We start from the raw sequence: 16,917 nt of genomic DNA, 5'->3' as shown, positions 1-16,917 counted from the left end.
GTGCAACAGACCTGTGTGACTTATTAATGCTACTTTATATCTGTTAGATGTCTTCAAAGAGGTCATCCAAGGCATGCATGATGACAACTCTATCATCCTTTTGAACTTGACAAACTCAAGACATTTGACACAAATCCACATTGTGATATTCACTCAACACTGTCAGGTGTGGCCATATATACCTATATATCCCAGTGGGTAGACCAGTGTATCACATGCATGGCATCTAAATATGTTGACATGTGTGAAGTGACCCATAGCTCAGGTCCAGTGATAAAGGCCCTTTCCATTCCATTATTTAAGTGACGGACATCACAGATGACATACACATCCTATGTCCAAACAGGTGTCTGAAGGAGTACTGATTGTAATATTACTATAGTACTGATATCAACTTACACCATAAATTGCTGCAACAGCCATGACAATGCATGCAATGACACAAAAATGTGGGGGATTTTTTTACATCACAAACATACAATTCAAGTATAATATGGACTACACATCCTATAATCAGACCATTAGGTATGTGACCTGTATCCTGGGGTTGATGGTAAGTAGAACATCCAAAAACATGTGCTCACAGTGTTAACTACTTCCTTGTATGTATCACAACTACTGAGCATGTGCAGGACATCCACATCAGAGTCCATAATACCTCCATAGTTCACAGCTTTCATCACACCAATAATTGAGTACAATGCACCCTTCTTCATATCTCTCTCTACACATCTTTAAGTGATGTGTAACTAAAGCGTACCACCTTTGTCACATTGAGCTGTTACACATCTTATTGGCCATACTTGGGTATTCCTTTTTGGGGCATAAACATTACTGTCTGATGGTGCTGAACCCCCATCAAGTTGTTACTTCAGATGCATGTGTGCTATGTGTTACGGTGATGCACACAGTACATACATGGCTATCTGATAACAGTAATGACATGGGTAACATTGGTGGCAGTGTGGGTTATGCGAGATGTGTGTGTGTGTGTGTATATATATATATATATATATATATATATATATATATATATATATATATATATATATATATATATGCCATGCACACCAGTCAACTAGCCTGTATTGCTCATAATGTCGCATACAGGTATAGCCATGTCTCTCCTAACACCAGAAGCAGATGTTACGGGTGCCAAGACAGTATGCGTAATCACCCTAATAGAGTGTGGACATGTCATAATAGTTGTACAAGTGTGTTGCTGCAGAATCATCTCTAATCAGTGTAAATTACATATGTTATGTCAGACAATGGGATTACAGTTGGTATTATTCTGCTATCACCCAAGATTCTGCTTGCTTCTTTTAATAGTGTCCAAGAGCCTTTACCTATGTCCCAACTGCTGGAGACCTCTGCTGAGATAATACTAGTATTCGGGGAAAAGATTTTGCACAGCTTCACAGTATGCACCCACACTAATTGTATATAACATCCCTGATAGATGTCCTCTGCATTATTCATGTAAGGATGTTTATCTCGGAGACATCTTCCCCATTACCTTGTGTGACTATCACATATTACATATTTTCACTGTGCAGTCCCTACTGTGCCATACTGATACGTGATTGGTGTTGCTGCTACAAGTGTCTTCCATTGACATGCTGTCATCTGCTGTACATTAATAGTTCCACCTGTCTTCTCCCCCTGTGTTCATGCCTACAATTCATCTGTGCATCCTTATTCAATACACACACTTCCCCTGACTGGTTATTTTAAACGGCAGTCCATGTACCCTTACAGATCATTTATGCAACTTCAGTACAGATTGCCAGGAATGGGATTTCACAATATTCTGCACTGTATACACTGTCCTGTACTGTGTTTGGACCATATACTTCAGTAGGATAACTCAACTATCAAGATTTTCAAAAATATACAGATTTTGCCTTATCGTATTGTGTGTTCCTTATCATATTTGTGGTTTTCTGTCATATCACTGTGATCTCGGGATTGAGGTGGCTCAATAGTTACATACATTTTACTGTCACATTTCAAATCCTTCAGAATATGTATCTTTACACAAACCCCTTGATATTCTAGCACATTTCTTAACACAAATATGTTAATTCTGTCCCTATTTCTGGGTCATTGCCCCCCCCCCCATTATATTTCCATTTGTCCAAATATCTTGCAGAGAGATTGACAGCTATAACAACTATTATCTGTTAAGCCCTGGTGGTCATTCTGGCAATCCACGTAAACTGCACTTCAGTGCTCTGAATTAAACAGGGCTGCTGTTTGTGTTGGACACCAGGAAACCTTGCTTATTTATATTTGACCAGAGTACACAACATAAATATTCATTAAGCGCTGCTGCTCCGTATGCAAACATGTAAACTCTGTGTAAGCTTCGTGAGAAGCCTACACAGAGTTTATTGAATCCCAGGGGATAATGCATTTCTTTAGAAAGAGCAGCATCACATGAGTTACTTTTTATTGTAAGGTGTTCCATCTGCAAGACCTAGCTGATAATCTGGCTTTGAAGGAAGTAAGAAACTCCTACTGAGGGCCTCATAGAAACAGACAACTGGTGCAAGAACCATGGCCTCAAGCTAAACACCAAAAAGTGTATAGTCATCCCCTTTGGCAAAAACAAAGTGCCCACAAATTACCACATAGGTGGTAATCCATAGTACAAAAGACGTAATTAGGGACCTGGGGACCCAAGTTGATAGCAATCTCTCATTTGACAACCACGTGGCCAAAGTGGTTAGAAAAACATTTTATATAGCCCACCTAATCATGAAGGGATTCACATCTAGATCAGGGGAGGTCATCGTGCCTCTTTACTCATCAGGCCCATAATTGAGTACAATGCCCCTTTTGGGATGTACCTTACCAGACACCTGCAGCAACTGGAAAGACCCCAAAAGTACCTCACCAAGAGGATCAAGGGGCTCAAACAGATGCCGTATGCTGCCCGGTTAAAGAAACTCCAGCTCTACTCAGTGGCATACCGCCTGCTCAGAGGTGATCTGTGCCTGACGTATAAAGCCATGTCCAACCCGGAATTAATGGACATGCTGCACCTCAGAAAATCCAAATCCCATCGAGCTACGGGCTCGAGGGACTTGAACCTCAGCACTGAAATAAATAGGACATGCTGGAGGGACAGATTCATAACCCAGAGGCTCCCTTCACTCTGGAATAAAATCCCAGTCCATGTTAGGCAGAGTCCCTCATTGACTCTCTTCAAGAGGAATCTTGATGAGTGGATGGGAGATCATAGGTTTACCCCGGGTATCACTTCTGTGTCACTGTTAGACAGAGGCACAGTATACTAACCTCGAAAAAGGGCATAGCAAAATTAATGTAAAATGGGTGGCGAAAGCCATACACACTCTGGCTAGGCTTATAAATGCCCTAGGGCAGATAGCCTAGTGTGAACCTATGAACCTATGAACCTATGATGCATTTACCATGGAAGTACAGCAACCTATGTATGAATTTATGTAGAGAGGCATTGTGGATTCAGTTTTTATGATGTCAGAAACTTTCAGTTCAAGAGAAAAGTCAAGAGTCTTCCTTATAAACAAAATACAAAGTAAAAAAAAACAACTTTGCATCAAAAAACTTTGTAATATGGTACTGTATATTGTATTTGGGTTATACCCAGCGTCACTGGCCACTTGAATGAATGCTTTGCTTCAGCTTCTTTCTACATATGCATTTTTATTACTTTAGTCATTTGTCTGATGTTAGTTTTATTCTTTTTATCTGTTTTTATATCTACTTTTCTGTTTTTCCACATTTCTTCATTCTAGTTTCCACTATTCCACTGTTTTGTCATAGTACGCAAAAAAGAAAATTACTTTAATTTATTTGGTTAATTTCTACATGTGTCAATATTTTTATACTTGGGGTTGGTGATGATTTTACTGATGTCATATATTTAGATTTTTTTGTTTTTTTTTCTGTGTGGTGCTAGGCTACATTTCTTTACTTGTTATTTTATATGTCTTACTTCATTTATCTGCTTACCTTTTTGTATGTTTAATGGATTAATCTGCAGAGTCTTGTGACTAGCTGCATATTTGTTTAATGTTTTTCTTAGTGTTGCCCATTCCTGGATATTAGATATTTGTTGTTTGGATATTTTATTTATACACAATATTCATGAATGTTTTACCTGGATGTTTTCACATCTGCATTATTTCTATTACTATTATTTTCTTATTGTTTAGCTCCATATAAGGTGTTTTCATACAGGATGGACTATTTATTTATTTGTTTGTTCATTTATTTTTCAGTTGTTAGTATAAGTACCTGGTTGTATTCCCAGTGACCTTAGGATGCTTTAAGTGTGAATGCTGAAGGGTTGATTTCTGTGCCATGTACTCTTTGTTGGCTAGTCTCTTCATAGATAATACAAATAGCATAGGTGAAATATTTGCAGCTGATAACCTTTTTATTCTGTATGGCTTGTACAGTTTAAGATATTTTAACAGTTTTGTTTTATATGATTTTAGTCTAAAGTTTTTACTGCTCCTTTTTTTCTTTACTTGTTTTTGCCTGATATTATGTTTTAATTTATAAATAGTTGTTTCAGTTAGTATATATTTGATTGTGTATATCTTCCTAGTCTAACTGCCATTTTCCACATAACCAAAATTGCAAAATACATAAGAACAACATTACATTCTATACAGACTTCCCAATTTAGTTGCCATATTTTTTTTTTGTTTCCACATAGTCAAAAATGCAAAATACCTAATAGCCAGGTTGCGTTTTTAGGATTTTGTAGCTAAAAAATTAACTTTTTTTTTTGATATATCTTTCTATGATATCACCAATAAGCTTGTATGGTGCATATTGTTTATCTACTTTACCTTCCTTATTTTAGGCATTTTAGCCTTTATAAACAGTCATATTTATAGGAATTTTGTGTCTTTGTTATTAAAATGCATGATCTAGTGGCACAAGGAATAAATGTTCTCGAGTATAAACAAGTGTCCTATAGACCACGATATGTGGCTTGATTTCTTCTTCCTGTAATGTCTACTGACTGACTTTAAACAAGCCATTTAACTTATAATACTTCTACTTTTCCCATGAAAATGTCCATTTACATTCTGTGGGATAATCTGGTAAACTAATGAGTTAAAAACGGTTATTGCCGCTAGTAGTTTTATTCTTACCCATCTTTTTGTCAATCCATTTAGGATGTTCTTAAGTCACAATTTATTCTTCTGCCAGTATATTTTCAATATTTCATAATCATTATTATCAAAGCAAATCTAGGGTATCAATACAATGTGACTTAGCCTTCTCCAAATACCTACAGACCATAATAAATATTGCCTCTCACCTACTATGTAGTGGTGATATCAACCCCAACCCAGGTCCAATAACAAGTCCTACAAATCACCAGAATCGGCCTAGAACCAAGACTAGCCTACTTAAGAGAAAATCTGATATTCTAATAATAAGTCATAACATAAGAAGCATCCCTAACAAAACCAGTGAACTCCATGCAACCACAGCATTATACTTACTTGACATCATCTTCCTCACAGAAACGTGGCTTAAACCACACGTTAAAAAATGAAGAAGTACTTCCTCCTGGTTATAGAGTACTACGGAAAGACCGTACAGCTAAAAGAAGAGGTGGAGTCGCTCTCCTGTATCAGAACAATATCAATGTTGAGCTATTTAACACAGAAATCCCTGCATTTAATAATGCAGAGACCCTACTTGCTAAGGTAAAATGAAATAAACAAAAACAGCTAAATATCTTAGGATCATATATCCCTCCAGGAGATAACATCAAACCCTAGAATCTCTTTTCCAAATGACATCAGAAAACCTCCCACATGAAACCATTATATAGGTTACTTCAATATTGATTGGACCTCACTTAAATCACCCACTCGTCAAATCATATTAACCTTTATGGATTCTCACAGCTTATACAAACCTCCTACTAGGGTAGACAAAACCTCAAAAAAAGAATCCATACTAGATTGGATTCTCACCAATTCACCATCTTCCACCCATAATTTTGGTACACTACCTGACATTCTAAGCGACCACCTCCCAACCTTTTTCATCAGAAACCAAACTAAAGTCACTAGAACTAGCTCTCTTAAACACCTCAGGTACGCTAAAAACATCAGGGCTGATGACCTTAATACAGCCCTTAAACACTCTAACTGGTCCTCTCTTTTAACATTTCCTTTAGAGGAAGCAGTCGAGTATTTCAACACTATCTTAGGCCTTCTCAACCAACTTGCTCCATCAAAACAGATCTGCACTAAAACCATCTATACCCCATGGCTTACCAAGAGCACTAGGCAACTTATGAAACAAAGGGACAAAGCGTGGGACACCTGGCGCAAAAACAAAACTACTCCTAATAGGCAAACATTCTTACAACTGAGAAACACTGTAAAAAGGCAAATCAGATCAGATAAAAAAATACTATAGTGAAATTCAAACTAAGCATTATACCAACCCACAAAAGTTCTGGGCCAACAGTATAAACAGTAAAATAAACAGTATTCTCCAACCAGGAAAATCACCAACTCCTCATCCAAACATAGATACCACCTCTATAAATACAGCCACTCAATTCAATGAGTTCTTTACCAACTCTATATTAAAGCTGTCAACAGACCCACACTCCTCAACTCCCACTATACTATATAAACCGTCAAATAATGCTAACTCCTTCACCGTTCAACCTATACCAACTTACACAATCTACAGACATCTAACCAAACGTGAACCCACCACTTTAGCAGTAGACAAACTACCTGCCAAATTCCTACAAATAGCCGCCAAAGCCATTTCCTACCCAGTCTCTATAATCATTAACAGATCAATCTCAGAAGAAAAGGTGCCACTTCTCTGCAAAATCTCCTACATTATACCAATTCACAAAGGGGGCAACTTCACTGACCAAACAAAGTACTGCCCTATAGCTATACTTTCCCCACTAGCTAAAATAATGGAAAAATGTATCCACACCCAGGTCCTAACACATCTCCTCTCCAACAATCTTCTTGCTGAAACTCAACAAGGATTCTGCCCCAACCATAGCGCTACCACTGCACTCATCCATTTTAGTAATCTAGTAAATATGCAATGCAAAAACGGCCAACTAGTGTCTGCAGTTTTCCTTGACTTATCAAAAGCATTTGATACAGTCTCCCATACAAAATTAATAACATCACTATCAGAATTAAAACTAACTACCCCCACTCTATTATGGTTTCAGGACTATCTCTCCAAATGCCAACAAACTGTTCAGTGGAAACCCCCCCCTTCACTTCCTGTAAAACTAGGAGTACCCCAAGGATCAATCCTAGGACCCCTACTATTCACTATATTTACAAATAATCTTCACAAAGCCACCCCTCTAGCAAACCTGGTTCGATACGCTGATGACTCCACCTTAATCTGCTCTGCTCTGCCCCCTCCATCCAACTTCAAATCCAGACCCAAGAAGTGCTCTTTCATCTTTCCAAAGTAGCAGCACCTACTCTCCCATTCTCTATTTCTGCATTAGATAATATCTCCCCGTCACACAAACCAAACTACTAGGGTTCATTATTGACGATAATATGAAAATTGACAAACACATAGCTCACAATAACCAAAATCAACAAAACTAGATACTCTTTACAGATGTAAAAACTTCCTAACCAGAAATAGTAAAGTTACCCTAGCTCATACCTATATTCTTTCTACCTTACTGTATGCTTCTCCAGTCCTAATTAATCTAAACAAGAGTGATTTAAACAAGCTATCAGTATGCTACAACAAAATAACAAATTTGCCACAAACTCCTCCTACCGCACCCACCACTGTCAGGCCCTAAAACAGCTTTCCTGGCTGGAACTCCCTAACACCTTAGCTCTAAACCAACTTCTTCTAGCTCATCAAATACTGTACCAACCTGACAAAACTCCAGCCTTATAAAACCTGATCACCCTCTACTCCAATAACCATGAACTTAGATCCAAATGCACTAATCACAATCTCCAAAAGCCATTACAGCTCTGGTGACTCCCTCTATTCTAGCAACATTGCCAAGACTTGGAACTCCGTACCACAAAAAAATCAGGTTACAGCCTAAAAAAGCCATCTTCAAAAAACAGCTTATTTCCCACCTAAACAACTCCTGGACATGCAACTGCCTAGTACCTGGCTGACATATTCTAATTCCTTTCCCCTACCCACTATCCAACCTCATCTTTAAAACTCCCACAGATGCACTATATATTACTACACGTTACTTACAATTCACTGCTGGCTACTCCCCACCATCCCATTTATACCCATTAACTCTCCCATAGACTAATCTGAAAAGCTTTCCCTTAAAATGTCAGTGCACCTCATATGAACTTGTCTATATTCTCTTCCTTTTTAGTTTTTCCTTTCTTGTCTTATCATCAGTACATCTTCAAGATTATCTCTACTAAACATGCTGTATGAACAACCATCATATGTTACTACCTACTATACTTTTAATTGCATGTCTAAACCTCTATGCTTATGTAAATATCTTATGCAATCATATGTTACATTGTCTGCAATATTTTTATAACTGAATGTGTAAATATCTTGTGTATCATATGTTAGCAATTGTTCTGGAGCTTTTCTCCCCGGGCCGCTGCTTAAAATGGACAGCTCTGTCCAGTCGGACCTCCCCGGTAAACAAATGTAAAATAAATAAAATAAATAATATTTCTTTACCCCATTATACTATTGTGTACAAGTATATACCCATATTTGTCAAGATTTCTCTCTTATCATGAAAGTCTCAACTGGACCCGATTGCCATGTCAACCAGTCGTTTATTGGTAGGAACAATTCAATCATTTCTCAGGCATTCGCTGATAAATCTTTAGAAATATTTCTTTTACAGATTTTACACAATTTCAAATAATTTATTTTCAGAACTGGCGTACATCAATACATGTAAAACACCCAATGAGTATATATCAGATAAGATAAATTATTTCCTAATTCTAGTTAGCTGAGCACATAAAGCAGACAAGCTCTTCAATCGGCAGCTTATTGCAGCTGTTACTTCTACTTATTTGCTATTTGCCCTTATTTCCCACAATGTCTCCCACCCACGAACAATACAAACACACTTATTTAACTTACTGACTAATAATTTATCTGCAGGAGCAATTCAACCATGCATCTAGTAGTCACTGATAAACATTTGAAATTCAATTCTGTTCAGATTATACATGTATCAGAATTAGAATTGCTCAGTATTGTATTGTTTGTCTTTCCAGCTTTTTCCCGGTTAGGGGTCGCCACAGCGGAACTCCAGTTTGCTAATGATTGTATTGCATGAAACTATATGAAGAACCCAATAAGGGCATATTAAGTAAAAGGAAAAAATTCTCATTCTAGGTCAGCCAGCATATAAAGAAGCCCAGAGTATTGTTACATTTAATACTTTGAAATGTTTGAAAATCAGTCTTACACCTACCGGTATGGATATCTGCTAATTGTGTGTACAGCTACAAAATCTGTGATCCCAATTCTACTGCATAACCAATCAGGAAGCATTGATCTGATATTGTTAATCCTCGTTCATTCCTTACGCATGGGTATCGGTTCCGAGCTCGGAACCGAGCCAGCCAATTTCCAAGCTCGCGTCGACTTCAAACTCTTGAGCTAAACTCTTACCCTCAAGCCCCCTCTCCCTGTTACCTCAGATTTCATTTGCCCCGTTGCCATCCGGTCGTGTCAAGCTACTTCTCTTGAGCTAAGTACAGTCAATTGTTGTTTAATTGCTTTACAAATTACTTTTCTGTCAGAAAAGTTGATATTTTATTGTCTCTTACCCTATCGCATCTAGCGTTCATAAAGTCCTCAGGTTTTTCTGTCTTTTACTTACTACTTTTACTGCAAGGTATTTTCTCTTTACCATCATTGATAAACTTTTTCCCTTTTCTCTCTCATACCTTCGGGTACTCTCTTGTACCATTGTTGGTACTTTTCTATTAATTAATATGGCAGATAAAAAAGGTAGTCCGGGGTTTAAGCGGTGTTCTGATTGCGGGCACAAACTACCTACTTCTGATGCACACTCTTTGTGCGTTTATTATTTGGGAGTTTCCCATTTATCTGTTGAACCACCCTGTATTATTTTGAGTACTTTTCTAATAGAACTTTGTTAGAAAGGAAAAACAAGCTGGTACTGAAGGGACTTCTAAAATCTCCCTTTTCAGAGGCTATTTCTGGGTCGGAGGTCTCAAACCCCCCTAAAGCCCATAAGAAAATGGATGTTTCTACTAAGGCTAAATCTTTGCCTTCGTCCCTGACTGGGGACTCTCACCAACCAAAACCTAAAAAGGCAAAATTTTCGGCTCCGGAGCTCTCTCAGTCAGCCCCTGTGCTTTCATTGCCTAGACCTTTGGCACCGAGGCCTTCAGCTCCATTAGTGATTTCAATTCCATCCTCTCCTGCAGCCTTCTATATATCGGCACCGAGGGGCTCCTCGGTTCAGACCATTACCACTGTATCAACACCGACCGTTCAGTCGGCGCACACCTTGACCGTGTCGGCTCAGAGATCTTCCTCGGAACCGAGGCCTTTATTGTTGATTCCAGTTTTGTAGGTTCTAGCTTTGGCACCGAATCCCACCACTCCGGCACCAACAACCACTTTGGCACCGATCCCTGTGTCAGTGCAGACAATGACCTCGGCACTGATGACTTCTTCGGTGCAGACAACAGTAGTCCAGTCTTTTTCGGCACTGTTGTCCTCAGTGTGGTCAGATGAGATGGGCAATGAGTCTGCCTCTTTTGTGGCAGGCCTGTTTCTCCCTCAGCCTCTGTGAGGTCCACTAGAAGCCTTTCCGAACATGATGTCTTGCGTCTTATGGACCAGGCATTCTTGGCCAGAAGTATTCCACCCCTCAGGAACTATCCTTCCTTGGAGGTGATCACCCATCTCCAAAGACACCTTCTTATTCTCCTCCTTCATTGTCTTTGAAGTCCATGGATATAGCACAGTCTTCCCCTTCTGCAGTTCCCTTTATGGATCTCACTAAAGAAATGCAGTTGCTTTCATGGCAGGAAAGTTTTGCTATGACCCAGGATGTCAGCTGTGACATGCATAGCTTGCTGCTTCACAGACATTCAGGGACTCCAGGTCGGCAAGCTGAGTCAGTTAGGGGAGGAGTGCACCCTATCCTAGACCTACACTCCTCTTCGAGTGGCCCAGCCTTCCAACTGAGTAAGAAGGCTTTTGCTGCTGCTGGTGATACCGGACTGTCTATACCTCTGCCCTCCTCTGGTACACTGGTTTCACAATTCGCATCTAGTGGACACCGGGTGCAAGGGCTGCAGGACACATTCCCTCAGGAATCCCCCTTTCCTTTGTCTTCCCCAGCTTCTCCCGCTGAGGAGGTCCACTGGAAAAGTTCATGTAAGAGGAAGCACATGCACTCCACAGAGGAGTCCCTCACTGAAGACACAGATTTCAATGAGTGGGAAGGATCTCCTCGGTCACCCTCTGAGGTATCCTTTGGGGATATCCTCGAAATCCTGAAACAGAGAGGTGACTGGCAGTTCTCTAATCCGACTCCTGAGGAATCTGTGTTACTGCAGGCTTTTCGCACTGAGGCCCCTTACCTCCTGGGTTACTCTACCTGCCGATGAACTTGTCAGGTTCATTGTGCAGCATGCTTGGAAGGTCCCTGATACTGCTGAAGCTATTCTCCGGAGGCCAGATAAGATCTTGTCCCCTCCTGCTTTGGATCCCCACTGGTCCAAAGGTCTTCTTGTGAATGCTTTGTTGGTGGCAGCTGCAACAAAAAAAGGATCTGGCAGAAGAAGAAAGCCAGACTGTCCATCCGCCTAACAGAGAGTCCCGGGCCCTGGACAGGATAGGGAAGTGCACCTTTGCTTCAGCGACCTTTGCTATCAGGTCCCAGAATTATATGGCACATTTTATCAGGCTTCAAAGGGATCTGGTTTCTCAGCTCTCTGAAACCTTGGCTGGTGCCGTGTCTGATGAGGTCCGTGACAAAGTGGCCTCTCAGCTGGCCACCATTGAGTCTGTTCCTTCCTCCTCTATGCGACTGATATCTCATGCATCAGAAGGAGCAGCTAGAGCAGCGGGTTCAGCTGCAGTCTTGAGATGACATGCCTGGATGTGCTTGTGCAACTTCGAGGAACCTTTTAAGTCTTTTGTTCTTAATGCCCCCATTGAACCCTCCTCGTTGTTTGGGCCCAAAGTTAAAAGCACACTGGCCAGATGTGAACAGAATGGTAAGGCCCTTTCTGCCGTAGGTGTCCATTATTCTTCCCCTCAATGTGCTTATTCCAGAAACCAAAAGAGTGGGAAGATATGGTTCAAGAAATCTCAGGGTCCTTTCCGTGACACATAGGCTGAGTTCTCCCCCAGAGGCAGAGGGGGAAACTCACAGGGAAGACACTCCTTTTGGGGCAGAGGGGGACCACGTAACCAGGGTTCCAGGGATTCTTTCCCTGGTCAATCCTACCAGCACTCCTGAAGAGCGGCCCAACTCTTTTCCTCTGGAGGTGGTTGGGGGATGTTTCTCATTGTACCCTTCTGCCTGGCTAACCATCACCACCGATTCTTGGGTACAAAGGATCATAACCAGAGGTTATCATATCCCCTTCGATCTTTGTCCCGTCCCTTCAAAAATTTTCCTGACGTTCCACCCAGTCAAAGGGAAGAAGCAGCACTACAGATAGAAAAGCTGCTAAGAAAGAGAGTCATCCAAATAGTCCCTCCAGACCAGATAGGATCCAGATTCTACTCAAGACTATTTTTGGTGCCAAAGAAAACCGGGGACTGGAGACCAATTTTGGATCTCAGTGTATTGAACAAGTTTGTGGGAGTACAAAAACTCTGGATGGTCACAATACAATCTATCATCCCACTTTTGGAAAAAGATGATTGGATGTGCTCTATAGAGCTTCAAGATGCGTACTACCACATAAAAGTGGACAGGCCATCAAGAAGATTTCTGCACTTCTGTGCGGTAGCCAGTCACTACCAGTTCAGAGTACTGCCCTTTGAACTCTCTACAGCTCCCAGAGTGTTCACAAAGTACATGGCAGTTGTCACAGCTCACTTGCGACTTTCAAGGATTCCAGGTGTTTCTATACCTAGATGACTGGCTCATTTCCACCCCCACCAGACATCTACTGGAAAAAGCCCTGGCATACTCTCTCCTTGCTGCTCAAAGGCTAGGCATGACCATAAACTGGCAGAAATCCAATCTCACCCCACCTCAGTCAACAGAATTCATATGGGTTATCTTGGACACAAAAAATTGCAGAGCTGCTATTCCAGAGCACAGAATTTTAAGGATAAAGCAACAACGAATTCCAATCCTTTCAACGGAAAAATCCACAGCTCACTCGGTTCTACAACTATTGGGTTCCATGGCAGCCTCCATCACCATTGTTCCCCTGGTCAGGTTTCACATGAGGCTTCTACAATGGCTACTGCTCACCCAATGGTATCCCTTTCAGCATCCTCTTTCAGCCATGATTCGAGTAAACCACAGGTGCAAACAGGATTTAAATTGGTGGATGACACACAATCTCTCACAATGTCTCACCACTTCTCCTCCCAGCAACCCAAGGCCACAGTGACCACGGTCGCCTCCCTGATGGGGTGGGGGGGGCTATGTCAGGAGGCCCATCTGCATATAAATGTTCTAGAGCTGAGGGCGGTGCTTCTGCCGTTACAAGCATTCCATCCCCTGCTGCTGTCTGGGACAATTTTGATTCAATCAGACAACATGGCGGGGGTCTGGTACATCAACAAGCAAGGTGGAACCAAATCTTACCCCTTATGTCGAGAGGCCATGAGGATATGGCAATGGGCGATGGCTACAAATCGTTTTCTTCTAGCAATGCACATTCCCAGGAGTTCCAACATGATAGCAGACAGACTCAGCAGGTGCATTGTTCAATCTCACGAGTGGTCCCTGAATCCCTTGATAGCGGCAGAGATCTTCCACCGCTGGGGCCGTCCTTGCTGTGACCTCTTTGCATCCCCGACCAACTACAAATGCAGCAACTACTTCACCCTGATTCCCCCTCTGGGACAGTCACCCAGGGACGCTGAAGTCCATGATTGGCCCTCAGGTCTTCTTTACGCATTTTCACCCTTTCCCCTCATTTCCCAGTTTCTGAAGAAAGCCCGGTGGTTGAAGAGCAAGGTGATCCTCATAGCACCATATTGGCCTCAATAGATTTGGTTCCCCTTCCTTTGGCCTCACCTACTAGATCGACCATGGATTCTCCATCCAACCCCAGAGTTGATCTCACACCCACAGAACCTGATTCATCCCAACCTGAACAGCCTGAAGCTAACGGCTTGGCTACTCCAATTCCCTTGATTGCCAGGCAGAATGATCTTTCTTTACCAGTACGTGATATTCTCATTGCTTCTCATAAGTCTTCCACTAGAATTACTTATCTGAGCAAGTGGAAAAGATTTACCTGTCGGCTGAAAGATAAACAAGAAGACCCCTTTTCAGCACCAGTGTCGATAATACTAGACTATCTGACCGACCTGTTTCAATCGGGTCTATCGGCCTCTACCATTAGAGTTCATTTGGCTGCAATTTCTGATTTTCATGAGGGTGTCCAAGATTCCTCTCATATCCCATAAATTGTGCATGACCTTCATAAAAGGTATGAATCATCTGAAGCCACCTTTTAGAGAAGCTATTCAACCATGGGATTTATCATTAGTTCTACAAGCTCTGACAATGGCACCTTTCGAACCAGTCTCTTCTTGCGACCTCAAGTATTTGTCATGGAAAACCTTGTTTTTGGTCACTATTACTTCTTCCAGATGTATTTCTGAACTTCAAGCTTTATGTATCAACAGTCCATACTTGATTTTTCATAGAGATAGAGTGTGTCTGAGAACTAATCCATCATTTCTGCCTAAAGTGATCTCTGAAATGTCCATTAATCAAGCCATTGAATTGCCAGTTTTCTTTCCCAATCATTCAAACAGAGGAGAGTATTGCCTACATACCCTAGATATACACAGGCAAATCCATTTTTACTTAAACAGGACTAAACCCTTTCATAAATCTGACCAGTTATTTTTGGCCTTTTCTGGACCTAGATTAGGATCTGCTGTTGCTAAGGTCACATTAGCTAGATGGTTGAAGGACTGTGTGACCTTCATTTATACACAACTCAATATCTCATTGCCTACTACCATGAAAGCTCATTCAACAAGGTCGGTGGCAACTTCTGCTGCCTTCCAAGCCAGAGCTTCTTTACATGACATCTGTGCAGCTGCAACTTGGGCTATGTCTCATACCTTCATCAATCATTACAAATTGGATTTGGCCTCCAGGGGAAGAGCATCTTTCGGTTCTATGGTGCTCAGGAATGTCCTTCCATGAGAGCCTCCCAGGAATGGAGGTAGCTGGGGACTCTGTCCCATGTGCAAGGAATGAACGAGGATTAACAATATCAGATAAAGAAGTTATGTCTTACCATAACATTCCATCTGTATTGTTGATCCTCGTTCAGTCATTACGACCCTCCCTCCTTCCCCCTGCTGTGGTTTCTACTGGATCTCACCATCCAGTTCTCTTAGGTTATTTGACCAGAGGTAGCCTCTACCGTCTTTAACTTGCAAACTCAATCTAAAGTAACAGGGAGAGGGGGATTGTGGGTAAGAGTTTAGCTCGAGAGTTTGAAGCTGACTCGAGCTTGGAAAACGGCCAGCTCGGTTCCGAGCTCGGAACCGATACCCATGCGTAATGACTGAACGAGGATCAACAATACAGATGGAACGTTATGGTAAGACATAACTTCTTTTTTTCTAGTTCTCTTAAGCAGATCTACACCACTTGGAGCATCTCTACGTTACCACTGGTAAGGATACCATCCTCACCAGTAAACTTCTTCAGTTCTCATACTGTTACATCTATACATACATACATACATATTTATTTATTTATATATATATATATATACATATATATATATATATATATATATATATATATATATATAATTTATTTAACATTTGAGCTGAAATGTGCAACTGAGCATGAGCCCATTTTCAGCAGAGGCCCTGGGAGAAAAACTTCAATACAAAATACAGTAAAAGATGAAAATATGATAATTATTAAGGTTCATAGATTAGTACTAGACTAACTGCCCTTGTGAGCAATTTTAAGTCTAGCCAATTATCCCTTGTGAGACTCAAACCCTGAACTTTGTGTTTGTAAGGCAAACACCTTAACTATTAAGCCAAGCATTGAAAACATACACTACATAGGCAGATACACAAATTAAATTTCATTAAAAAACTGAAAAATACGATTAGACAACCAACGAATTATATAAGAACGACGGAGACAGAAGTAGAAAAATGATAGATAAAAGAAATAGGTAAAAGCAAATTCAGAGGTGAAGAAATAAGTGAGGAGAACAAGCTCAGTGATGTAGAAATAAGAGAAAGGATACAAACACTATGGGCCAGATTCAGGAAGGCTTACACGGAGTTCAAGAGTAGTGTAAGCCTCCGTGTAAGCCTCCTGATTCAGCAACAGCCCAAATCTCCGTGTAAGAGACAGCTAACACGTCTCTTACACGGAGTGGGCGTGGAAATGCTCAATACCTCATTTGCAGCTCCAAGATATGCAAATGAGGTATGTGAGCGATCCACGAAGCCCAAACCAGTCCGTAACGGACGTGTTGCAGAAATGTACTCAGCTGACAACTGAGTACATTTCTGCAATTAAAAACGGAGCTATGTCAGCTCCAAATAAAGGGTGCATTTGTTATATTAGCATGCCAATGGCCAAATATGTGGCCATTGGCATGAAAGTGTTGCAAAAAAGTTATATAACTTTTTTTTTTTCACGGATTTATGTGTTTAACTGTAGCGCACACCGCAAAC

At 40.9% G+C, this 16,917-nt stretch overlaps 1 protein-coding gene across 1 annotated transcript in view; it reads left to right on the top strand.

Annotated features, from left to right (window-relative positions):
- The window catches only part of LOC122794685 (lipopolysaccharide-induced tumor necrosis factor-alpha factor-like), a 355,606-nt gene that overhangs the window by 27,399 nt on the left and 311,290 nt on the right, over positions 1-16,917 (top strand). The gene's annotated exons all lie outside the window — the stretch shown is intronic.

The sequence above is a fragment of the Protopterus annectens genome, chromosome 2.part1 (assembly GCF_019279795.1).
Source record: "Protopterus annectens isolate FY-2018-M chromosome 2.part1, PAN1.0, whole genome shotgun sequence".
In the NCBI taxonomy this organism is placed as follows: domain Eukaryota; kingdom Metazoa; phylum Chordata; order Ceratodontiformes; family Protopteridae; genus Protopterus; species Protopterus annectens.
Note: the sequence above shows the minus strand (reverse complement) of the source record. Positions and strands in the feature narration are given on the sequence as shown.